Genomic DNA, 25,929 nt, shown 5'->3' on the forward strand with positions numbered 1-25,929 from the left:
GCCTTGCCTGCAGAAATGCTTACTAAGGCCCAGTTGACTTTACACTCCAGGATTTCTGGCTCTAGGTGAGTGACCACACCATCATGTTATGTGTATTCTTGCCACCTCTTCTTAATCTCTTCTGCTTCTGTTAGGTCCTTGCCATTTTTGTCCTTTATTGTACCCATTTTTGCATGAAATGTTCCCTTTGTATCTCCAATTTTCTTGAAGAGATCTCTAGTCTTTCCCATTCTATTGTTTCCCTCTATTTCTTTGTATTGTTCACTTAAGAAGGCTTTATCTCTCTTTGCTATTCTTTGGAACTCTAGGAAAACTGTATCCAAACTCTAGGCAAACTCTATCCAACTGTATTCAGTTGGATATATCTTTCCCTTTCTTCTTTGCCTTTTGAGTCTCTTCTTTTCTCAGCTATTTGTAAGACCTCAGAGAACCACTTTGCTTTCTTGCATTTCTTTTTCTTTTAGATGGGTTTGGTCACCACCTCTTGTACAATGTTGCACCCTCCGTCTATAGTTCTTTAGGTACTCTGTCTACCAGATCTAATTCCTTGAATTTATTCATCATCTCCATAGTCATACCTGAACGGCCTAGTGGTTTTCTCTACTTTCTTCAATTTAAGCCTGAATTTTGCAATAAGGAGCTGATGATCTGAGCCACAGTCAACTCCTGGTCTTGTTTGCTGACTGTATAGAGCTTCTCCATCTTTGACTGCAAAGAATATAAGCAATCTGATTTTGGCATTGACCATCTGGTGATGATGTGTAGAGTTGTCTTTTGTGTTGTTGGAAGAGGGTGTTTGCTATGACCAGTGTATTCTCTTGGCAAAACTCTGTTAACCTTTGCCCTGATTCATTTTGTACTCCAAGGTCAAATTGTTTGACTTCCTACTTTTGCATTCCAGTCCCCTATGATGAAATAGACATCTTTTTTTTTTTCTTTTTTTTTTTTGGTGGTAGTTCTGGCAGGTCTTGTAGGTCTTTGTAGAACCATTCAACTTTAGCTTCTTTGGCATTGTTGGTTGGGGCATAGACTTGGATTACTGCGATTTTGAATGGCTTTCCTTGGAAAAGAATGAAAATCATTCTGTTGTTTCTAAGATTGCACCCAAGTACTGCATTTTGTACTCTTTTTTTTTTTTTTTTAACTATAAAAAGTTACTCCATTTGTTCTAAGGAATTCTTGCCCACAGTAGTAGATATAATGGTCATTTGAATTAAATTTGCCCATCCCCATCGATTTTAGTTCACTGATTCCTAAGATGTCAGTGTTTACTCTTGCCATCTCCTGCTTGACAATGTCCAATTTACCTCGATTCATGGGCCTAGCATTCAGGTTCATATACAGTATTGTTCTTTATAGCATTGGACTTTACTTTCACCACCAAACACATCCACAACTGAGTGCAGTTTCTACTTTGGCCCAGGCTTTTCATTCTTTCTGGAGCTATCTCTCCACTCTTTCCAAGTAGCATATTGAACACTCTCCTACCTGGAGGGCTCATTATCTGATGTCATATCTTTTTGCCTTTTCCTAGAGTTTTCCAGTTGGGAGAAGTTAACAAAGATTAATGATGGTGTGCTGCCTACAAGCATGTAGACCCCAGACTAGCTGGACCTGAAACTTGATGATGCTGATTCCTACTTTTCACCATCAACCCAACAGAAGAATATCCACAAGATTATCTCACCCATTTGAACAGTTTCTGTAAAACTTTTCACTATCTTCCCAAAATTGGGACACATTGCTTTGAAGGCATTAGCCTGCTGTGACCCCTTTTGCCTGGCAAAGTAATAAAGCTATCTTTTTCTACTTCACCCAAAACTCTGTCTGTGAGATTCTATTTGGTACTGGTGTACAGAGAAACTGAACTTTATGTGAGTTGTGTGGGTATGGAGAGTGAATTAATGGAAGGTTACTTGGGCAGCCCCAGTTATACCCCTTATTTTATACTGCTCAGTGAAAACCTTCCTTTGAATTCCTTGCAGAACCATTCTCTGGGATTTGAGCACTCTAGGTTTAAGAAAACTGTTATTTCTTTTCTCAGGCCCTGTGCCAAAGGACACACTCATTTAGTTCCACAAACATTCCATGAATACTTACTGTGATACAAGGCATGGTTCTTAAATTGCTCCTGTCAGAACAATGACTTCTGAGGAGTCATATCTCTTGACATTGTCCCAAATTCCTTTCTCTCATTGCATTCTCTTAAGAGTTCATTATGTGAGCAGAGGAAGCAAGAGCTGCTCATAACTGGGGTTTTAGAAGCAAATAGCCTGAGCAAGGGAGTGAATGGTGAATTCCTGGCTCTGCTCTATCCTAGTTGTATTAGTTTTCTAGGGTAGCCATTAACAAAACACCGCAGGCTAGGTGGCTTAAACAATAGACATTTGTTTTCTCATAGTTCTGGAGGCCACAAGTCCAATATTGAGGTGTTGAAAGGTTTAGTTTCTTCTGAGATCTCTTTCTTTGGCTTGCAGATGGCCACATTCTTTTTGTGTCCTCACATGGTCTTTGTGCACATGCACTCCAGGTGTCTCTGTGTCCAAATCTCCTCTTATAAGGACAGCAATCAGATCAGACTAGGACCCACCCTAAAGGCCTTATTTTAACTTAATCACTTCTTCAAATACTCTCACATTCTGAGGTACTAGGGGTTAAGGTTTCAGATATGAATTTTGAGGGAATGCAACTCAGCCCATAACACTAGCTGTGTGACCTTGGCCAAGTCATTTCACCCTCTGAATCTCTGTTTCTCTCCAGAGTAAATGGAGATAATTAGAGATCATATTTAAAATAATTAACAGCTGGCAGGGACTCTGACCAGATTCAAACTTTAGTAGCCTTAGTACTACAGTACTCTCAGAGGCCCTTTGTAGGCCAAGAATGTACCTTTTGGTTGCTGAATTTTATTAGGAGGTCTGAGGGAGTTGTTCTCCCAAGGGAGGGTTCATGATGGTGTAGTGAGAGTGAAGGGTGATACCAGACAGTACAGATGTTTTTTCAGTATTTTGACAACCTATACAGCTCTCCCTGTGCATGCCACCCAAATATTAGTCCCCAGTATATAATGCCTGCATCCATAGTCTAATTCTACACATGTAGGGATGTGCTGATCTCCTCCCTAAATGCCCAACTTGGTTTCTCTAAGCAAATTCCAGTGTTCAACTATAGGGTCTCAAAAACCCTGCCACCCTGAAATTGAAGAGCTCCTCCCTCCTCTTTAGTATACTATGGTGTTCATCAAGATAAGGTACCTGGTGGCTGCTTGAGGCATACTCCCTCAGGATCCCGAGGAAGACACTCATCTATATATGCCTTGGAAGGACTGTTTTATGTTTACACCATTATAGTATAACATAGAGATCATATTTCAATCTGGGCTTAGCTACCTACTCACCCTTCGTAAGCTTCACTCATCTCTCTTTCATACAAGGAGTTGGATAGTTCAATGTTCTGAGAAAATCTTTCCTGGGAAGCAGAAAGGAACTTGAACAGTAGTTGTTAAGTTAGGAGACACATCCATCTCCCACACAGGAGTCTCTCTTGACCCTAGAATCTGTTCTATCCCACCTCCTTTTCTTTCTCAGGGTTCAGATGTGAGTCATCTTTGGGCAAGGAAGCCGGAGTAGGCTGCTTCTTGTTTCTTGATTGAGGGCCACAGCCCTGTCCACAGCTCCTTATCTCCAGACCCTTGTCTCCCCTCATCTCTGATTAGGTGGTATGATCAAGGAGAGAAAAGGGCAGAGCCTTTCTTGTGGTGGGGGCTCCTTAATGGGAACTTGGGCTAAGAGAAATAATGGGAGATTTCAAGGCAGGCTATCTATACCAACCCTCAGGGTTTAGCAGGACCTGAGTGAAGGGTGAAGTCAGCATCAGAATTTCAGCACTCGGGGCTATTTAGCAGGGGTTTTCTGGAAAGCTGAGCTCAAAATGAGAGAGAGAGACAGAGAAAAAAACCTTATCATAGTTGTAGACAGTCAGAGGTGGCACACCTGTGGCTGATTCATGTCAATGTATGGCAAAAATCACCACAATATTGTAAAGTAATTAGCTTCCAATTAAAATAAATAAATTATTGAAAAAAACGTTTAGAGTGAAAGAAACAGATCAAAAAGAAGAAGAAGAAGAAGAAGAAGAAGAAGAAGAAGAAGAAGGAGAAGAAGAAGAAGAAGAAGAAGAAGAAAAGCAGGAGATCACAAAATGTTCTAGAAAGTTATTTACAAATAGTACCCAGACTGTGAAGTTAGTGATTATAAGCAAAACTTGCTAGGATGAGAGTTTGGGGATGCTGGAGTGATCCAGTTTTATCTTCCTTCTTCTGATGGAGCCATGGGATCTCAGCCAGACTCCCTTGAAAGCTAATGGAACACTCTCTCTGTCTTCTTTTGAGCTGCTAGTGCAGCTTCATAATATGGAGAGAACACTACACTTGGAGCCAGAAGTTCTGGACTCTAGCTCCAGATCTGCCACTAACGCACTTTGTGACATGGGCAAATTTCTTCCTTTATCTGTCCTCTAAAACATGAGAATGCGGACTCCATGGTCCTTGCCTCTGACATTCTGAGTCTCTCTGTCAGTTGGGATGAGGGAGTGTAGGGAAACAGGCCAGTATCTGCCTTCCAACCTTCATCCTGCCTGCAACCTTACTTCTTAGAGTTAGGGCCAGTTAAACCTGAGAGATTACTTCCTTCACTTTTTCTTCCCAAGGGATAGCTTACTGATCTCGATTCTCCCTAGACCTCAGCTAGTCCTGCTGTCTCACATATAACCAACATTCCTGTCTGTCCCAGGCTTTAGGAGAACACTTCATCTAGATAAAACTGAGGAGCTTCATGAAAACCTTGTTTGATAATCTGGGCAGCTTGAACTTCTGTACACACAGAGATGCTGAGATGCTAGGCAACATATTTGAGGTATTTTGGGGCTACTGGATGGGGTGAGATATTGTCTTTAGAGATCCCTTCACTAAGGGTAGAGTCACATAGGGCAAGGAGTTCAGTGGCAGCGTTGTGCATCTGTGCCACCATGAGTGAGATCCAGAAAAACAAGATTTTCATGACTTTTAGAATGTATTCACAAGGATATTAAGTGCAGCACTTTGCCTCCAGCCCCTGCTAAATTATACTGGTGGACACTGGCAAGAAAATTTGACCAAGGTATGGTTTGGGTTTGATCAAGATACATTCACACCTAGACTTTAGGCTGATCCATCTCTGAGTAGAAGTGGAAAAAACAATCACTGAAACACTTTGGCATGACAGTACTCACTATAAATCTTTCTTGCAGTAGGCAAAAGTTATTTTAAAATTACCTAGCTTTTTTTTTTTTAAAGCAGTATGTGCACAAAGCAAAGTATTTAAACAGTGAAAGCAGCCAGATTGCCAAGTTCACTCCCTAGGGTTACCCAGTGGTAACAGTTTATCATGTGTTTCTTCTAGAAAATATTAATGGCTTATAGAGAACATTTTTTTTACACAAATGGACTCATAATACCTTGCTTTATTTACTTAACTGTATTCGGACAGCTTTCCGTATCTGTACAAATATATTTACTTCATTCTTTTTAATGAAGGTATTGTTGTTGTTCAGTCGCATAGTCATGTCTCACTCTGCGACTTCATGGAGTGCAGCACATCAGGTTTCCCTGTCCATCACCAACACACAGAGCTTGCTCAAACTCATGTCCATTGAGTTTGTGATGCCATCCAACCATCTCATCCTTGGTAATCCCCTTCTCCTCCTATCTTCAGTCTTTCCCAACATCAGGATCTTTTCCAATGAGTCAGTTCTTCGCATCAGGGGGCCAAAGTATTGGAGCTTCAGCTTCAGCATCAGTCCTTCCAATGAACATTCAGGACTGATTTCCTTTAGGATTGACTGGTTGGATCTCCTTGCTTTCCAAGGGACTCTCAAGAGTCTTCCAACACCATAGTTCAAAAGCATCAATTCTTCAGCACTCAGCTTTCTTTATGGTCCAACCCTCACATCCATACATGACTACTGGAAAAACCATAGCTTTGACTAGATGGACCTTAGTTGGCAAACTAATGTCTATGATTTTTAAATATGCTGTCTATTTTTTTTTATTTTTAAATTTATTTATTTTTATTTATTATTATTTTTTTTTTTACTTTACAATACTGTATTGGTTTTGCCACACATCAACATGAATCTGCCACGGGTGTACACGTGTTCCCAATCTTGAACCCCCTCCCACCTCCCCCCCCCACACACACGCCATCCCTCCGGGTCATCCCAGTGTATCAGCCCCAAGCATCCTGCACCCTGCATTGAACCTAGACTGGCGATTCGTTTATTTTAATTGGAGGCTAATTACTTTACAATATTGTATTGGTTTTGCCATACATCAACATGAATCTACCACCGGTGTACATGTGTTCCTCATCCTGAACCCCCTCCCAACTCCCTCCCCGTACCATCCCTCTGGGTCATCCCAGTGCACCAGCCCCAAGCATCCTGTATCCTGCATCGAACCTGGACTGGTGATTCTTTTCTTATGTGATATTATGCATGTTTCAAATATGCTGTCTAGGTTGGTCATAGCTTTTCTTCCAAGGAGGAAACGTCTTTTAATTTCATGGTTGCAGTCACCATCTGCAGTGATTTGGGAGCCCTCCAAAATAAAGTCTGTCACTATTTCCATTGTTTCCCCATCTATTTTCCATGAAATGATGGGACTGGATGCCACGATTATTGTTTTCTGAATGTTGAGTTTTAAGCCAGCTTTTTCACCTTCATCAAGAGGCTCTTTAGTTCCTCTTCACTTCCTGCCATAAGGGTGGTGTCATCTGCACATCTGAAGTTATTGATATTTCTCCCAGCCATCTTGATTCCAGCTTGTCTTTCATGCAACCAGGCATTTCACATGATGCACTCTGCATATAAGTTAAATAAGCAGGGTGACAATATACATCCTGGACATACTCCTTTCCCAATTTGGAACCAGTCTGTTGTTCCATGTTCAGTTCTAACTGTTGCTTCTTGACCTGCATACAGATTTCTCATGAGGCAGGTCAGGTGGTCTGGTATTCCCATTTCTTGAACAATTTTCCACAGTTTTTTGCGATCTACATAGTCAAAGGCTTTTGCATAGTCAATAAAGCAGAAGTAGATGTTTTTCTGGAACTCTGTTGATTTTTCAATGATCCAACAGATGTTGGCAATTTGATCTCCGGTTCCTCTGCATTTTCTAAATCCAGTTTGAACATCTGGAATTTCACAGTTCACATACTATTGAAACCTGGCTTGGAGGATTTTGAGCATTACTTTGCTAGCATATGAGATGAGTCCAATTGTGTGGTAGTGTGAACATTCTTTGGCATTCCCTTTCTTTGGGATTTGAATGAAAACTGATCTTTTCCTGTCCTGTGGCCACTGCTGAGTTTTCCAAATTTGCTGACATATTGAGTGCAACACTTTCACAGAATCATCTTTCAGGATTTGAAATAGCTCAACTGGAATTTCATCATCTCCACTAGCTTTGTTCGTAGTGATGCTTCCTAAGGCCCACTTGACATCACCTTCCACAATGTCTGCCTCTAGGTGAATGATCACACCATCGTGGTTATCTAGGTCATGAAGATATTTTTTGTATAGTTTTTAGGTGTATTCTTGCTGTCTCTTCTTAACATCTTTTTCTTCTGTTAGGTCCAAACTTTTTCTCTCCTTTATTGTGCCCATCTTTGTATGAAATGTTCCCTTGGCATCTCTAATTTTCTAAAAGATTAATTTAAGACAGTTTAATGAGTTGATATTTGCACTAACATCAGTAATTTAAGACAATTTAATGAGTTGATATTTACACTAACATCAGTAATTTGTAAGGAACATATTAAGAATGTGTACAGAAAGTACCAAGCCCTAGTACCTTCCTCACAAATCTTTTAACTATTAGCCCCTGAACTTAAGGATTCTTTCAACCTCTCCCTGAAACCTTATCTTTGAGTCAGACTGTTTCTCTTTTACTTCCTTAGCTAGATCTTGTAAGAAATGAAGTCTTCCTGATTAATTCTCTTTGGAACTAGCCACTCTCAAAAGTTGCTTCTGACAATAAGCATAGAATCTTGCCAATCTCAGTTTATGCTAAGAATTCTTAATAAATTTATCCAGGAGGAAAAACAAGAAAAACTCACGTTTTCACAGAAAGAGCTGTCTTATTTTTCAATTTTTTCATTGTCATAGTGCTTGTTTAAATTCTGAGGTTAAAATAAGACATTTCCAAATGGTGTAGTAGACACTATAAGAAATATGTTTGAGGGAACAAAATTGCTTCACCCTCACTGTGTAGGTGGAGTGTTGGCATTTGATGTGCTTCTTTTTAATTCCTTGGCAGGTAACAAAAAGATGGTTTCCCAGACCTGCTATCCTGTAAGGGTGCAAGAATCAATAATTAGTCAGTTAAAGTGCAATTCTGATTTGGAAGCCACCCAACTGAGGGTTCACTATTACTCTGTAGCCATCATGGGCAGGAGCATCTTTAAATAATATTTGTCTTAAGGTTTTAAGGAAGCCTTTCTATTAGAGATGCCTCCCCAAATTTAAAGATGTACTTTATTATTTTGAAAAAGTGCTTAAGTGAGTAAAGGCATTATTAACTCAGTCTTTCTTGTTTCCTTGGAAGAATCACAATGAAAACAGAAAATCTTATCTAAGGTTTTACTGAAAAGTACCTTTTGGGTAAATGTTTTGTATACATGGATGGCTGACTCCACAGTCTCTGGGACAAGTGACCCTTGGTTCTGAGCATCACAGATGGCAGCTCTGCTCTGATATTCCAAACCTCTTGAGTCAAAGATGGGATTCCCCCATGTAAAGTCATCAAGTTTGGCCTCCAAAACTGAAAATCCCATAAAATCATATCAGCGTCCAGCTATCCAGTATCATAAAACACAGACTCAGATTTCCTCCCCAAATGGGGATTTCTTTTCATATGAGTCTGGAATGGTCTCAACACCTAAGGTGAGTGATCAATGAAAATTTCCCCCAAAAAAATCCTTTTTATTTTTGAATTACATAGTGTGGCTTTTCTTTCTTTCTTTTTAAAAAACATTTATTTCCATTTATTTAATGAAATAAGTGAAACTGAGCTCTTTTCAGTATGTGGGATCTAATCCCTTGATCAGGGTTTGAACCCAGGCCCCTTACACTGGGAGCACGGAGTCTTAGCCACCCAGGAAAGTCCCATAGTGTGGCTTTTTATTCCTACTTTCCAATTCTTATGTGATGCTTCAGTTCCAAACTCCTGCTTGAGAATTTTCTTGCCTGCTCTTGGTCCAGCTCACCTGGAGTAAGTGGGCTTCAGCCAGAAGTGCTCTGCAGAGGTCATGCTTTCTTCCAAATGCCCTTTCTTGCAGTAGATGAGTGTGCCTCACAGAAGCTGGGTTCTGAGGTGAGGGTGATAAGTGGCTTAAGTGGTAGTAGTGAGCAAGGTGGCTGGTATCAGTACTCAAGAATGACTGTTATTCAGAGAGCTGGGTCATCAGGGGGCTGCTAGATATTTTTTTGGATACTGATCTGGCATCCCAAGAATGTTTCCTTCTTGTTGACTTTGTATTGGTTTTGCCATACATCAACATGAATCCGCCACGGGTGTACATGTGTTTCCCATCCTGAACCCCCCCTCCCACCTCCCTCCCTGTACCATCCCTCAGGGTCATCCCAGTGCACCAGCCCCAAGGATCATGTATCCTGCATTGAGCCTGGACTGGCGATTCGTTTCATGCATGATATTATACATGTTTCAATGCCATTCTCCCATATCATCCCACCCTCTCCCTCTCCCACAGAGTCCAACAGACTGTTCTATACATATGTGCCTCTTTTGCTGTCTTGCATACAGGGTTATCGTTACCATCTTTTTAAATTACATATATATGCGTTAGTATACTGTATTGATGTTTTTCTTTCTGGCTTACTTCACTCTGTATAATAGGCTCCAGTTTCATCCACCTCATTAGAACTGATTGAAATGTATTCTTTTCAATGGCTGAGTAATACTCCACTGTGTATATATACCACAGCTTTCTTATCCATTCATCTGCTAATACACATCTAGGTTCCTTCCATGTCCTGGCTATTATAAACAGTGCTGCGATGAACATTGAGGTACACGTCTCTCTTTCAATTCTGGCTTCCTCGGTGTGTATGCCCAGCAGTGGGATTGCTGGGTCATAAGGCCATTCTATTTCCAGTTTTTTAAGGAATCTCCACACTGTCCTCTACAGTGGCTCCACTAGTTTGCATTCCCAACAACAGTGTAAGAGGCTTCCCTTTTCTCCACACCCTCTCCAGCACTTATTGCTTCTAGACTTTAGGATAGCAGCCCTTCTGACTGGTGTGAAATGGCACCTCACTGTGGTTTTGATTTGCATTCCTCTGATAATGAGGGATGTTAAACCTCTTTTCATGTGTTTGTTAGCCATCTGTATGTCTTCTTTGGAGAAATGTCTATTTAGTTCTTTGGCCCATTTTTTTGATTGGGTCGTTTATTTTTCTGGAATTGAGCTGCAAGAGTTGCTTGTATATTTTTGAGATTAGTTATTCGTCAGTTGCTTCATTTGCTATTATTTTCTCCCATTCTGAAGGCTGTCTTTTCACCTTGCTTATAGTTTCTTTTGTTGTGCAGAAGCTTTTAATTTTAATTAGGTCCTATTTTGATTATGTTTGCTTTTATTTCCAATATTCTGGGAGGTGGGTCATAGAGTATCCTGCTGTGATTTATGTTGGAGGGTGTTTTGCCTATGTTCTCCTCTAGGAGTTTTATACTTTCTGGTCTTACGTTTAGATCTTTAATTTATCTTAAGTTCATTTTTGTGTATGGTGTTAGAAAGTGTTCTAGTTTCATTCTTTTACAAGTGGTTGACCAGTTTTCCCAGCACCACTTGTTAAAGAGATTGTCTTTTCTCCATTGTATATTCTTACCTCCTTTGTCAAAGATAAGGTGTCCATAGGTGTGTGGATTTATCTCTGGGCTTTCTCTTTTGTTCCATTGATCTATATTTCTGTCTTTGTGCCAGTACCATATTTTCTTGATGACTGTGGCTTTGTAGTAGGGCCTGAAGTTAGGCAGGTTGATTTCTCCAGTTCCGTTCTTTCTCAAGATTGCTTTGGCTGTTCAAGTTTTTTTTGTAGTTCCATACAAATTGTGAAATTATTTGTTCTAGCTCTGTGAAAAATACTGTTGGTAACTTGATAGGGATTGCATTGAATCTATAGATTGCTCTGGGTAGTATATTCATTTTCACTATATTAATTCTTCTGATTCATGAACATGGTATATTTCTCCATCTATTAGTGTCCTCTTTCATTTCTTTCACCAGTGTTTTATACTTTTCTATATATAGTTTAATTTCTTTAGGTAGATATATTCCTAAGTATTGTATTGTTTTCATTGCAGTGATGAATGGAATTGTTTCCTTAATTTCTCTGTCTATTTTCTCATTTTTAGTATATAGGAATGCAAGGGATTTCTGTGTGTTGATTTTACATCCTGCAACTTTACTATATTCATTAATTAGCTCTAGTAATTTTCTGGTGTAGTCTTTAGGGTTTTCTGTGTAGAGGATCATGTCATCTGCAAACAGTGAGAGTTTTACTTCTTTTCCAATTTGGATTCCTTTTACTTCTTTTTCTGCTCTGATTGCTGTGGCCAAAGCTTCCAAAACTATGTTGAATACTAGTGGTGGAAGTGGGCAACCTTGTGTTGTTCCTGACTTTAGGGGAAATGCTTTCAAGTTTTCATCATTGAGGATAACGTTTGCTGTGGGTTTGTCATATATAGCTTTTATTAAGTTGAGGTATGTTTCTTCTATTCCTGCTTTCTGGAGAGTTTTTATCATAAGCTAATGTTGAATTTTGTCAAAGGCTTTCTCTGCATCTATTGAGATAATCATATGGCTTTTATTTTTCAATTTGTTAATGTGGTGTATTACATTGATTGATTTGCGGATATTGAAGACTCTTTGCATCGTTGGGAATAAAGCCCACTTGGTCATGGTGTATGATCTTTTTAATGTGTTGTTGGATTGATTGCCAGAATTTTTGTTGTTGTTGTTGTTGTTTTGTTTTCTTGCAGTTTTATTAAGATATAATTGACATACAGCACCACATAAGTTTAAAGTATATAGCATGATGGTTTTTGAAAAGAACTTTTATATTTTCTATTGGAGCATAATCAGTTAACAGTGTTTGATAGTTTCAGGTGAACAAAGGGACTCAATCATACATATACATGTATTCATTCTCCCCAAAATGATTTGACTTATATATATCATGAAGTGATTATCACAACAAGTTTAGGGCATATTCATCATTTCATATATAGATACAAAATGAAAGAGATAGAGAACTTGTTTCCTTGTGATGAGAACTCAGGATTTGCTTTGTTAATAACTTTCACTTATAACATACAGTAGTGTTAATTACATTTATCATATTGCCAATATCTGATGGATCATTGAAAAAGCAAGAGAGTTCCAGAAAAACACCTGTCTCCGCTCCACTGACTATGCCAAAGCCCTCGACTATGTGGATCACAATAAACCATGGAAAACTCTTCAAGAGATGGGAATACCAGACCACCCGACCTCCCCCTTGAGAAACCTGCATGCAGGTCAGGAAGCAACAGCCAGAACTGGACATGGAACAACAGACTGGCCCAAACAGGAAAAGGAGTACGTCAAGGCTGTACATTGTCACCCTGCTCATTTAACCTATATGCAGAGTACATCATGAGAAATGCTGGGCTGGAAGAAGCACAAGCTGGAGTCAAGATTGCCGGGAGAAATATCAACAACCTCAGACATGCAGATGACACCACCCTTATGGCAGAAAGTGAAGAAGAACTAAAGAGCCTCTTGATGAAAGCGAAAGAGGAGAGTGAAAAAGTTGGTTCAAAGCTCAACATTCAGAAGACTAAGATCATGGCATCTGGCCCCATCACTTCATGGCAGACAGATGGGGAAACAGTGGAAACAGTGGCCGACCTTAGTTTCGGGGGCTCCAAAATCACTGCAGTTGGTGATTGCAGCCATGAAACCAAAAGACGCTTACTCCTTGGAAGGAAAGCCGTTTTTGCATCTATGTTCATCAATGATATTGACCTGTAGTTTTCCTTTTTTCTGGCTTCTTTGTCAGGTTTCGGTGTTAGGGTGATGGTAGCCTCATAGAATGAGTTTGAAAGTTTACCTTCCTCTGCAATTTTCTGGAAGAGTTTGACTAGGATAGGTGTTAGCTCATCTCTAAATTTTTGGTAGAATTCAGCTGTGAAGCCGACTGGACCTGGGCTTTTGTTTGCTGGAAGATTTCTGATTACAGTTTCAATTTCTGTGCTTGTGATGGGTCTGTTAAGGTTTTCTATTTCTTCCTGGTTCAGTTTTGGATAGTTGTAGTTTTCAAAGAATTTGTCCATTTCTTCCAAGTTGTCCATTTTATTGGCATATACTTGCTGATAGTAGTCTCTGATAATCTTTGTATTTCTGTGTTGTCTGTTATAATCTTTCCATTTTCATTTCTAATTTCATTGATTTTATTTTTCTCCCTTTGTTTCTTGATGAGTCTGGCTAAAGGTTTGTCAATTTTATTTATCCTCTCAAAGAACCAACTTTTGGCTTTGTTGATTATTGCTATGGTCTCTTTTGTTTCTTTTGCATTTATTTCTGCCCTAATTTTTAAGATTTCTTTCTTTCTACTAACCCTGGGATTCTTCATTTCTTCCTTTTCTATTGCTTTAGGTGTAGAGTTAGGTTATTTATTTGACTTTTTTCTTGTTTCTTGAGATATGCCTGTATTGCTATGAACCTTCCCGTTAGCACTGCTTTTACAGTGTCCCACAGGTTTTGAGTTGTTGTGTTTTCATTTTCATTCATTTCTATGCATATTTTGATTTCTTTTTCATTTCTTCTGTGATGTGTTGGTTATTCAGCAGCGTGTTTTTCAGCCTCCATATGTTGGAATTTTTAATAGTTTTTTCTCCCTAATTGAGGTCTAATCTTACTGCATTGTGGTCAGAAACGATGCTTGGAATGATTTCAAATTTTTTGAATTTACCAAGGCTAGATTTATGGTGCAGTATGTGCTTTATCTTGGAGAAGGTTCCATGTGCACTTCAGAAAAAGATGAAATTCATTATTTTGGGGTGAAATGTCCTATAGATATTAATTAGGTCTAACTGGTCTATTGTATCCTTTAAAGTTTGGGTTTCTTTGTTAATTTTCTGTTTAGTTGATTTATCCATAGGTGTGAGTGGGGTATTAAAGTATCCCAGTATTATTCTGTTATTGTTAATTCCCCTTTCATACTTGTTAGCATTTGTCTTACATATTGTGGTGCTCCTATGTTGGGTGCATATATATTTATAACTGTTGTATCTTCTTCTTGGATTGATAATTTGATCATTATGTAATGTCCTTCTTTGTCTCTTTTCACAGCCTTTGTTTTAAAGTCTATTTTATCTGATATGAGTATTGCTGCTCCTGTTTTCTTTTGGTCTGTATTTGCATGAATATCTTTTTCCAGCCCGGCATTTTCAGTCTGTATGTGTCCCCTGTTTTGAAGTGGTTCTCTTGTAGATAACATATATAGGGGTCTTGTTTTTGTATCCATTTAGCCAGTCTTTGTCTTTTGGTTGGGGCATTCAACCCATTTACGTTTAAGGTAATTATTGATAAGTTTGATCCCGCTGCCACTTACTTTATTGTTTTGGGTTCGAGTTTGTACACCCTTGTTGTGTTTCTTGTCTAGAGAAGATCCTTTAGCATTTGTTGGAGAGCTGGTTTGGTGGTGCTGAATTCTCTCAGCTTTTGCTTGTCTGTAAAGCTTTTGATTTCTCCTTCATATTTGAATGAGATCCTTGCTCCGTACAGTAATCTGGGCTATAGGTTATTTTCTTTCATCACTTTAAGTATGTCCTGCCATTCCCTCCTGGCCTGAAGAGTTTCTATTGAAAGATCAGCTGTTATCCTTATGGGAATCCCCCTTGTGTGTTATTTGTTGTTTTTCCCTTGCTGTTTTAATATTTGTTCTTTGTGTTTGGTCTTTGTTAATTTGATTAATATGTGTCTTGGGGTGTTTCACCTTGGGTTCATCCTGTTTAGGACTCTCTGGATTTCTTGAACTTGGGTGATTATTTCCTTTCCCATTTTAGGGAAGTTTTCAACTATTATCTCCCCAAGTATTTTCTCATGGTCTTTCTTTTTGTCTTCTTCTTTTGGGACTCCTATGATTCGAATGTTGGGTGTTTAACATTGTCCTGGAGGTCTCTGAGATTGTCCTCATTTCTTTTAATTCGTTTTTCTTTTTTCCTTTCTGATTCATTTATTTCTACCATTCTATCTTCTACTTCACTAATCATATCTTCTGCCTCCATTATTCTACTATTTGTTCCCTCCAGAGTGTTTTTGATCTCATTTATTGCATTATTCCTTATATACTGACTCTTTTATACTTCTTCTAGGTCCTTGTTAAACCTTTCTTGCATCTTCTCAATCCTTGTCTCCAGGCTGTTTATCTGTGATTCCATTTTGATTTCGAGATTTTGGATCATTTTCACTATCATTATTTGGAATTATTTATCAGATACTGTATCTGGGCCAGCTCCTCTTATTCCAACAAGACTATCCCTTGTCTGAGCTCCAAACTCTTCATTGATGTCATTTTCCCACTCTGTGTAAGAATCTGAAAAGCTAGGACACAGTAGTCAGCAACTACTCTTCCTGGATACAAAGAAGATAAGAGAAATTAGGTGTTTTGCTCAAAACATTAACCCACAAAGATACCACCTACTTTTCTCCTTCCCAGCCCAGGAAGCCCTCACTCAGCCAGCTCAGGGAGACTGCCTCATTCTTCTGATTATCTGTCTCATGGCCATGAACACCATGTTTGAGGTTATCTTTGTCCCAGAGTACCAAGAAGCCATGAAAAGTATGTACTTCTGCAACATCCTTACTCTGACACCACCACCACCACCCCCGCCCCAGACACACACCATATTCATTGTATCTTTGAGCTTAATGTTCTAGATGGTTTCCTGCCTCTGAGGGACTTAATCAAGTCCCAGAATTGTATGCCTGGACTGATAAGTAGGATAAGATACTTGGTGGCCAACTGACTGGTCAATGGGTACCACAGAAGGATGAAGGATAAAGGGAGGGAGATGTCTTGTATAGGTTAGGGTAAAACCCCTGAGAGAGAAAGTGACTTGCTCAGATCACTGAGGGACTCAGTGGCAGAGTCCGGACTAGAACTCAAGTCCCCTGACTCTAGAACCAGTTCTCTCTCCTTTTCCCAAGGTTCTCTATTCAGAGGAGATCTGCATACTCCTACACTGTACTACCTTATTTTTTATAATCTATGTCTCCTGGGCAAAAATTTAAAAATCAAGGCAGAAACAGAGGTCTGAGTGAAGGAACCTGACAAAGGTGGCAGTGAGGCCAAAGACCTCAGGCATTGATTCTTCCAGCTTTTTTTGAAAGCTCTCTGATGTCCAAGCTTTTATCTCCAGATCTGGTGTTGTGCTACTTGTGTAAAGTCATATTTAACTCTAGCCTGATGGTAAAGGTGGTGAGCTTGCATGGCTTCAGCAACATCTTATATCATGGAGAATGTGAGTGCAGAGGTCCCAAATGTAGAGTGGGGAGCAAAGCAGACAGAGGGAAGGGAGGGTTGTTCTAGCAAAACAACCCCTGTCCTCTCTTGGAACAGGCCATTCTCTGGGACTGGGGAGGTTGAGATAAGCAGGTTCCTTATCATTCCCCTCTCCTTGTTGGGCAGGGGTACACTAGAGTGATTCATGATAGGCAGTATGGCTTAATGGAAAGACCTTTGGCTTTTTCATTAAGACTTGGGAGACCTTAGACAGACTTCTCTCTGGGCACTGGCTTAGATGCCTAACACTGTCTCAAAAGAACACTGGTCTAGGATTTAGTCATCCTGAATTCTTGTCCCAAATCTGTCCCTAACTCGCAGTGTGAGAGTGAACAAGTCTCTTCCCCTTCCTGGAACTTATTTACCCTATCTGTAAAAGGTTTGTACTAGATACCTGGCACTTTGTTTCAAGAACAAAGACACCTAGGATATGGTCCATACTCAGCCATCAGTTTATTGTGTGAACTTGAGAATCTCTCTCTCTCTTTTGGCTTCAGTTTTCCCATATGTAAATGCAGAGGGATGCATTTACATCCATGGATCTCTGAGGGGCCTTTCTGATGTAATGCATCTGTGTGTGGTAACCCAGTGTGATCTCCGTCATGCCTTGCTGCCAGCTCTCCTGAATGCATTCTTTGAGACCAATAAAAAGGTGATTTGGGGTCAGTATGAGTGCCTTGTCAGACATACTCTATCAATTGGGTGAATATAGAATGGGCATCTGGTCCTTGACATCCCTCTCTCTGTGAGGTCTCTCTTTGATATGAACAAAAAAATGTGGAAAAATAGTGACTATGTGTGTACATGGAGGTTCAGGGAGCTCTCTGAGTATGTTCTGTGGAGGTTGTAGATGAGTGAACTGGCACTTGCTAAAAGGCCCAAATGTGAAGAACGTGGCCACAGTAGAGACAGAGACTCACATTCTGCCTCTGAGATGCAGGTCCTTTTGCCCCTTTAGGTAACTTCATCTGTCTCCATTATCACCCCCTCCCCAGGCTGAGTTAATTTAACTCCCACAGTCCATTTCCCCAGTCTTCTAGTGTACAGATAGGCAAACATTTTCTGAAAAAGGCCAGGTAGTAAATAGTTTACTCTTTGTGGGCTATACGATCTCTACTGCAGCTGCTCAACTCTGCTGTTACAGAGCAAAAGCAGCCACAGACAATATGTAAATAAATGGGCATGGCTGTGTGCCAATAAAACTTTAATTCCACAAACTGGTGACCAGATGAACTTTGTACTTGGTTTATAATTTTCCAGCTTCTGTTCTAGTATAACACTGAGCCATATGAATTACAGGCATTTTGTACTCACATTTGTCATTTCTACCAGATCAAGCGCAGGGATAGTGACTTGTTCATGATTTCTTTAATCCTAAAGACCAGCCCAGTGCGTGAAAATTGTCAAATTAACAGATATCTATTAAACACATTCTATGTCTTTCAGTTCAGTTCAGATCAGTTCAGTCGCTCAGTCGTGTCCGACTCTTTGCGGCCCCATGAACCACAGCACACCAGGCCACCCTGTTCATCACCAACTCCCAGAGTTCACTCAGACTCACGTCCATCGAGTCAGTGATGCCATCCAGCCATCTCATCCTCTGTCTTCCCCTTCTCCTCCGGCCCCCAATCCCTCCCAGCATCAGAGTCTTTTCCAATGAGTCAACTCTTCGCATGAGGTGGCCAAAGTACTGGAGTTTCAGCTTTAGCATCATTCCTTCCAAAGAAATCCCAGGGTTGATCTTCACAATGGACTGGTTGGATCTCTATGCAGTCCAAGGGACTCTCAAGAGTCTTCTCCAACACCACAGTTCAAAAGCATCAATTCTTCAGTGCTCAGCCTTCTTCACAGTCCAACTCTCACATCCATACATGACCACAGGAAAAACCATAACCTTGACTAGACAGACCTTTGTTGGCAAAGTAATGTCTCTACTTTTGAATATGCTATCTAGGTTGGTCATAACTTTTTTTCCAAGGAGTAACCATCTTTTAATTTCATGGCTGCAGTCACCATCTGCAGTGATTTTGGAGTCCCAAAAAATAAAGTCTGACACTGTTTCCACATCTATTTCCCATGAAGTGATGGGACTGGATGCCATGATCTTCGTTTTCTGAATGTTGAGCTTAAAGCCAACGTTTTCACTCTCCGCTTTCACTTTCATCAAGAGGCTTTTTAGTTCCTCTTCACTTTCTTCCATAAGGGTGGTGGTCATCTGCATATCTGAGGTTATTGATATTTCTCCCAGCAATCTTGATTCCAGCTTGTGTTTCTTCCAGTCCAGCGTTTCTCATGATGTACTCTGCATAGAAGTTAAATAAGCAGGGTGGCAATATACAGCCTTGACCTACTCCTTTTCCTATTTAGAACCAATCTGTTCTTCCATGTCCAGTTCTAACTGTTGCTTCCTGACCTGCATACAGATTTCTCAAGAGGCAGGTCAGGTGATCTGGTATTCCCATCTCTTTCAGAATTTTCCACAGTTTGTTGTGATCCACACAGTCAAAGGCTTTGGCATAGTCAATAAAGCAGAAATAGACGATTTTCTGGAACTCTTTTGCTTTTTCCATGATCCAGCGGATGTTGGCAATTTGATCTCTGGTTCCTCTGCCTTTTCTAAAACCAGCCTGAACATCAGGAAGTTCACGGTTCATGTATTGCTGAAGCCTGGCTTGGAGAATTTTGAGCATTACTTTACTAGCGTGTGAGATGAGTGCAATTGTGCGGTACTTTGAGCATTGTTTGGCATTGCCTTTCTTTGGGGTTGGAATGAAAAACTGACCTTTTTTTAGTCCTGTGGCCACTGCTGAGTTTTCCAAATTTGCTGGCATATTAGGAGCAGCACTTTCACAGCATCATCTTTCAGGATTTGAAACAGCTCCACTGGAATTCCATCACCTCCACTAGCTTTGTTCATAGTGATGCTTTCTAAGGTCCACTTGACTTCACATTCCAGGATGTCTGGCTCTAGATGAGTGATCACACCATCGTGATTACCAGGGTAGTGAAGATCTTTTTTGTACAGTTCTTCTGTGTATTTTTGCCACCTCTTCTTAATATCTTCTGCTTCTGTTAGGGCCATACCATTTCTGTCCTTTATCGAGCCCATCTTTGCATGAAATGTTCCCTTGATATCTCTAATTTTCTTGAAGAGATCTCTAGTCTTTCCCATTCTGTTCTTTTCCTCTATTTCTTTGCATTGATCGCTGAAGAAGGCTTTCTTATCTCTTCTTGCCATTCTTTGGAAGTCTGCATTCAGATGCTTATATCTTTCCTTTTCTCCTTTGCTTTTTGCCTCTCTTCTTTTCACAGCTATTTGTAAGGCCTCCCCAGACAGCCATTTTGCTTTTTTGCATTTCTTTTCCATGGGGATGATCTTGATCCCTGTCTCCTGTACATTGTCACGAACCTCAGTCCATAGTTCATCAGGCACCCTATCTATCAGATCTAGGCCCTTAAATCTATTTCTCACTTCCACTGTATAATCATAAGGGATTTTATTTAGGTCATACCTGAATGGTCTCGTGGTTTTCCCTACTTTCTTCAATTTAAGTCTGAATTTGGCAATAAAGAGTTCATGATCTGAGCCACAGTCAGCTCCTGGTCTTGTTTTTGTTGACTGTATATAGCTTCTCCATCTTTGGCTGCAACGAATATAATCAATCTGATTTTGGTGTTGACCATCTATGTCTTTAGCCCCCTACTATATCCGAACAACAGATACATGCAAGGTACTGGCATGCAAATGTCTGTTGAACTTAAAAGCAAATATAAGTAATTGTTAAAGCTGGGTGATGAATTCACAAGGCTCATTTTACTTCCTTATTTTTGTACTTTTGAAATTTTCTACATACAAAAGTTCTTTTAATTAATGAATTTATTTTAATCAGAGGCTAATTATTTTATACTATTCTAGTGGTTTTTGCCACACATTGACATGAATCAGTCATGGGTGTACATGTGTTCCCCATTCTGAACCCCCCTCCCACCTCCTTCCCCATCCCATCCCTCAGAGTTAACCCAGTGCACTGATCCTGAGCACCCTGTCTCAATTATCGAACCTGGACTGGTGATCTGTTTCACATATGGTAACATACATGTTTCAATGCTACCTCTTAAATCATCCCACCCTCGCCTTCTCCCATAGAGTCCAAAAGTCTGTTCTTTACATCTGTGTCTTTTTTGCTGTCTCGCATATAGGGTCATCATTATCATCTTCTAAATTCCTTATATATGTGTTAATATACTGTATTCATGTTTTTCTTTCTGACTTACTTCACTCTGTGTAATAGGCTCCAGTTTCATCCACCTCATTAGAACTGATTCAAATGCATTCTTTCTAGTAGCTAAGTAATATTCCTTTATGAATATGTAGTACAGTTTTCTTATCCATTCATCTGCCAATGGACATCTAGGTTGCGTCCAAGTCCTGGCTATTCTAAACAGTGCAGCAGTGAACATTGAGGTACACATGTCTCTTTCAATTCTGGTTTCCATGGTGTGTATGCCAAGCACTGGGATTGCTGGTTCGTATTGCAGCTCTATTTCCAGTTTTTTAAGGAATCTCCACACTGTTCTCCATAGTGACTGTACTAGTTTGCAATCCCACCAACAGTGTAAGAGTGTTCCCTTTTCTCTGCAGCCTCTCCAGCATTAACTGTTTGTAGATTTTTTAATGGCAGCCATTCTGACCGGCGTGAGATGATACCTCACTGTGGTTTTGATTTGCATTTCTCTGATAATGAGTGATGTTGAGCATCTTTTCGTGTGTCTGTTAGCCATCTGCATGTCTTCTTTGGAGAAATGTCTGTTTAGTTCTTTGGCCCATTTTTTGATTGGGTCGTTTATTTTTCTGGAATTGGGCTGCAGAAGCTGCTTGTATGTTTTTGAGATTAATTCTTTGTCAGTTGCTTCATTTGCTATTATTTTTGTCCAACTCTGTAGGCTGTATTTTCACCCTGTTTATAGTTTCCTTCGTTGTGCAAAAGCTTTTCAGTTTAATTGGGTCCCATTTGTTTATTTTTGCTTTTATTTCCATTACTTTGGGACTTAGGTCATAGAAGATCCTGCTGTGATTTATGTCAAAGAGTGTTTTGCCTGTTTTCCTCTAGGAGTTTTCTAGTCTCTGGCCTTACATTTAGATCTTTAATGCATTTTGAGTTTATTCTTGTGCATGGCCTTAGAAAATGTTCTAGTTTCATTCTCTTACAAGCAGTTGACCAGTTTTCCCAGAACCAATTGTTAAAGAGATTGTCTTATCCATTGTATATTCTTGCCTGCTTTGTCAAAGATAAGGTGTTCATAGGTGCATGGATTTATCGCTGGGCTTTCTATCTTGTTCCATTGATCTATATTTCTATCTTTGTGCCAGTACCATACTGTCTTGATGACAGTGGCTTTATAGTAGAGCCTGAAGTCAGGCAGGTTGATTCCTCCAGTTCCATTCTTCTTTCTCAAGATTGCTTTGGCTATTCGAGGTTTTTTGTATTTCCACGCAAATTGTGAAATTATTAATTCTAGTTCTCTGAAACTTGATAGGGATTGCATTGAATCTGTAGATTCCTTTGGGTAGTATACTCATTTTCACTATATTGATTCTTCTGACCCATGAACATGGTCTATTTCTCCATCTGTATCATCTTTGATTTCTTTCATCAGTGTTTTATAGTTTTCTATGTATAGCTCTTTTGTTTCTTTAGGTAGGTTTATTCCTAAATATTTTATTCTTTTCATTGCAATGGTGAATTGTATTGTTTCCTTAATTTCTCTTTATGTTTTCTCATTATTAGTGTATAGGAATGCAAGGGATTTTTGTGTGTTGATTATATATCCTGCAACTTTACTATATTCATTGATTAGCTCTAGTATTTTTCTGCAGGTGTCTTTAGGGTTTTCTATGTAAAGGATCATGTCATCTGCAAACAGTGAGAGTTTTACTTCTTTTCCAATCTGGATTCCTTTTATATATTTTTCTCCTCTGATTGTTTGGCTAAAACTTCCAAAACTAAGTTGAATAGTAGTGGTGAAATTGGGCACCCTTGTCTCATTCCTGACTTTGGGGAAAATGCATTCAATTTTTCACCATTGAGGATAATGTCTGCTCTGAGTTTATCATATATGGCTTTTATTATGTTGAGGTATGTTCCTTCTATGCCTGTTTTCTGGAGGTTTCTTATCATAAATGGATGTTGAATTTTATCAAAGGCTTTATTTGCATCTATTGAGATAATCATATGGTTTTACCTTTCAATTTGTTAATGTGTTGTATGACATTGATTGATTTGCAAATATTGATGAATCCTTGCATCCCTGGGATAAAGCCCACTTGGTCATGATGTATGAAATTTTTAATATGCTGTTGGATTCTGCTTTCTAGAATTTTTTTGAGAATTTTTGCATCTATATTCATCAGTATATTGGCCTGTATTTTATTTTATTTATTATTATTTTTGTGGCATCTTTGTCTGGTTTTGGTAAAAGAGTGATGGTGGCCTCACAGAACACATTTGGAAGTTTACCTTCCTCTGCAATTTTCTGGAAGAGTTTGAGTAGGATAGGTGTTAGTTTTTCTCTAAATTTTTAGTTGAGTTCACATGTGAAGCCATCTGGTCCTGGGCTTTTGTTTGTTAGATGATTTTTTATTACAGTTTTGTTCTTTATGCTTCTGATGGGTCTGTTAAGATTTTCTATTTCTTCCTGGTTCAGTTTTTGAAAGTTATACTTTTCTAAGAATTTGTCCATTTTTTCCAAGTTGTCCATTTTATTGGCAGACAGTTGCTGACAGTAGTCTCTTAGTATCTTTTGTATTTCTGTATTGTCTTTTGTGATTTCTCCATTTTCATTTCTAATTTTGTTGCTTTGATTCTTCTCCCTTTATTCTTGATGAGTCTGGCTAATGGCTTGTCTATTTTATTTATCTTCTCAAAGAACCAGCTTTTATCTTTTTTGATTTTTGCTATTATCTCCTTTGTTTCTTTTTCATTTATTTCTGCCCTAAATCTTATGATTTCTTTCCTTCTACTAATCCTGGGGTTCTTCATTTCTTCTTTTTCTAGTTGCTTTAGGTATAGAGTTAGGTTATTTATTTGATTTTTCTCTTGTTTCTTGAGGTAAGCTCGTAGTGCTATGATCCTTCACATTAGCACTGCTTTTACTGAATCCCATAGGTTTTGGGGTTTTGTGTTTTCATTTTCACACATTTCTATGCATATTTTGATTTCTTTATTGATTTCTTCTGTGATTTGTTGGTTATTCAGAAACATGTTTTTTAACACCCATATGTCTGTATTTTTAGTAGTTTTTTTTTTTTTTTCCTGTAGTTGACATCAAATCTTATTGCATTGAGATCAGAAAAGATGCTTGGAATGATTTCAACTTTTTTTAATTTACCAAGGCTAGATTTATGGCCCAGGATGTGATCTATCCTGGAGAAGATTCCGTATGCACTTGAGAAAAAGTTGAAATTCATGGTTTTGGGGTGAAATGTCCTATAGATATCAATTAGGTCTAACTGGTCCATTGCATCATTTAAAGTTTGTGTTTCCTTGCTAATTTTTTGTTTAGTTTATCTACCCATAAGTATGAATAGGGTATTAAAATCTCCCACTACAATTGTGTTACTGCTAATTTGCCTTTTCATACTTGTTAGCATTTGCCTTATGTATTGTGATGCTCATAAGTTGGGTGCAAATATATTGATAATTGCTATATCTTCTTGGATTGATCCTTTGATCATTATGTAGTGTCTTTCTTTGTCTCTTTTCACAGCTTTTATTTCAAAGTCTATTTTATCTGATATGCATATTGCTACTCCTACTTTTTTTTTGACTCCATTTGCATGAAATATCTTTTTCCAGCCCTTCACTTTCAGTCTATGTGTGTACCTTGTTTTGAGGTGAGTCTCTTCTAGACAGCATATATAGGCGTCTTGTTTTTATATTCATTCAGCCAGTCTTTGTCTTTTGGTTGGGGCATTCAACTCATTTACATTTAAGTTAATTATTGATAAGTATGATCCCATTGCCATTTACTTTGTTGTTTTGTGTTCAAGTTTATACACTTTTTCTGTGTTTCCTGTCTAGAGAAGATCCTTTAGCATTTGTTGAAGAGCTGGTTTGTTGATGCTGAATTCTCTCAGCTTTTGCTTGTCTGCAAAGCTTTTGAATTCCCTTTCATATTTGAATGAGGTCCTGGCTGGGTATAGTAATCTGGATTGTAGGTGTTTCTCTTTCATCATTTTAAGTATGTCCTGCCATTCCTTTCTGGTCTGAAGAGTTTCTATAGAAAGATCATCTGTTATCCTTATGGAGATCCCCTTTTGTGTTATTTAATGTTTTTCCCTTGCTGCTTTTAATATTTGTCCTTTGTGTTTAATCTTCATTAATTTGTTTAATATGTGTCTTGGGGTGTTTCACCTTGGGTTTATCCTGTTTAGGACTTTCTAGGCTTCTTTGACTTGGGTGACTATTTCCGTTCCCATTTAAGGGAAGTTTTCAACTATTATCTCCTCAAGCATTTTCTCATGGCCTTTCTTTTTGTCTTCTTCTAGGACTCCTATGATTCGAATATTGAGTGTTTAACATTGTCCCAGAGGTCTCTAAGGTTGTCCTCATTTCTTTTAATTCTTTTTTTTTTCCTTTTTCCTCTCTGCTTCATTTATTCCCACCATTCTATCTTCCACTTAACCCATCTTCTGCCTCAGTTATTCTACTGTTGGTTCTCTCCAGAGTGCTTTTGATCTCAGTTTTTGCATTATTCATTATTGATTGACTCTTTTTTATTTCTTCTAGGTCCTTGTTAAACATTTCTTGCATCTTCTCAACCCTTGTCTCTAGTCTGTTTATCTGTAACTCCATTTTGTTTTCAAGATTTTGGATCATCTTTAGTATCATTATTCTGAATTCTTTTTAATGTAGACTCCCTATCTCATCCTCTTTTGTTTGGTTTTGTGGGTATTTATCATGTTCCTTTACCCACTGAATATTTCTCTGCCTCTTCATTTTGTTTAGATTGCTGTGTTTGGGTGGCCTTTCTGTATGCTGGAAGTTTGTGGTTCCTCTTTACTGTGGAGGTTGCTTCCTGTGGGTGGGGTTGGACTAGTGGCTTGTCAAGGTTTCCTGGTTAGGGAAGCTTGCATCAGTATTCTGGTGGGTGGAGCTGAATCTCTTCTCTATGGAGTGCAATGAAGTGTCCAATAGTGAGTTTTGAAGTGTCTGTGGGTTTGGTGCGATTTTGGACAGCCTGTATTTTAATGCTCAGGGCCTATGT

The 25,929-nt window shown here is 39.0% G+C and overlaps 1 pseudogene; it reads left to right on the forward strand.

Annotated features, from left to right (window-relative positions):
* The first annotated feature begins 3,230 nt into the window (after positions 1-3,230).
* LOC138930709 (actin-related protein 2/3 complex subunit 5 pseudogene) overlaps positions 3,231-25,929 on the forward strand; it is a 74,978-nt pseudogene continuing 52,279 nt past the window's right edge.

Source organism: Ovis canadensis, chromosome X (assembly GCF_042477335.2).
Source record: "Ovis canadensis isolate MfBH-ARS-UI-01 breed Bighorn chromosome X, ARS-UI_OviCan_v2, whole genome shotgun sequence".
Taxonomy (NCBI): domain Eukaryota; kingdom Metazoa; phylum Chordata; class Mammalia; order Artiodactyla; family Bovidae; genus Ovis; species Ovis canadensis.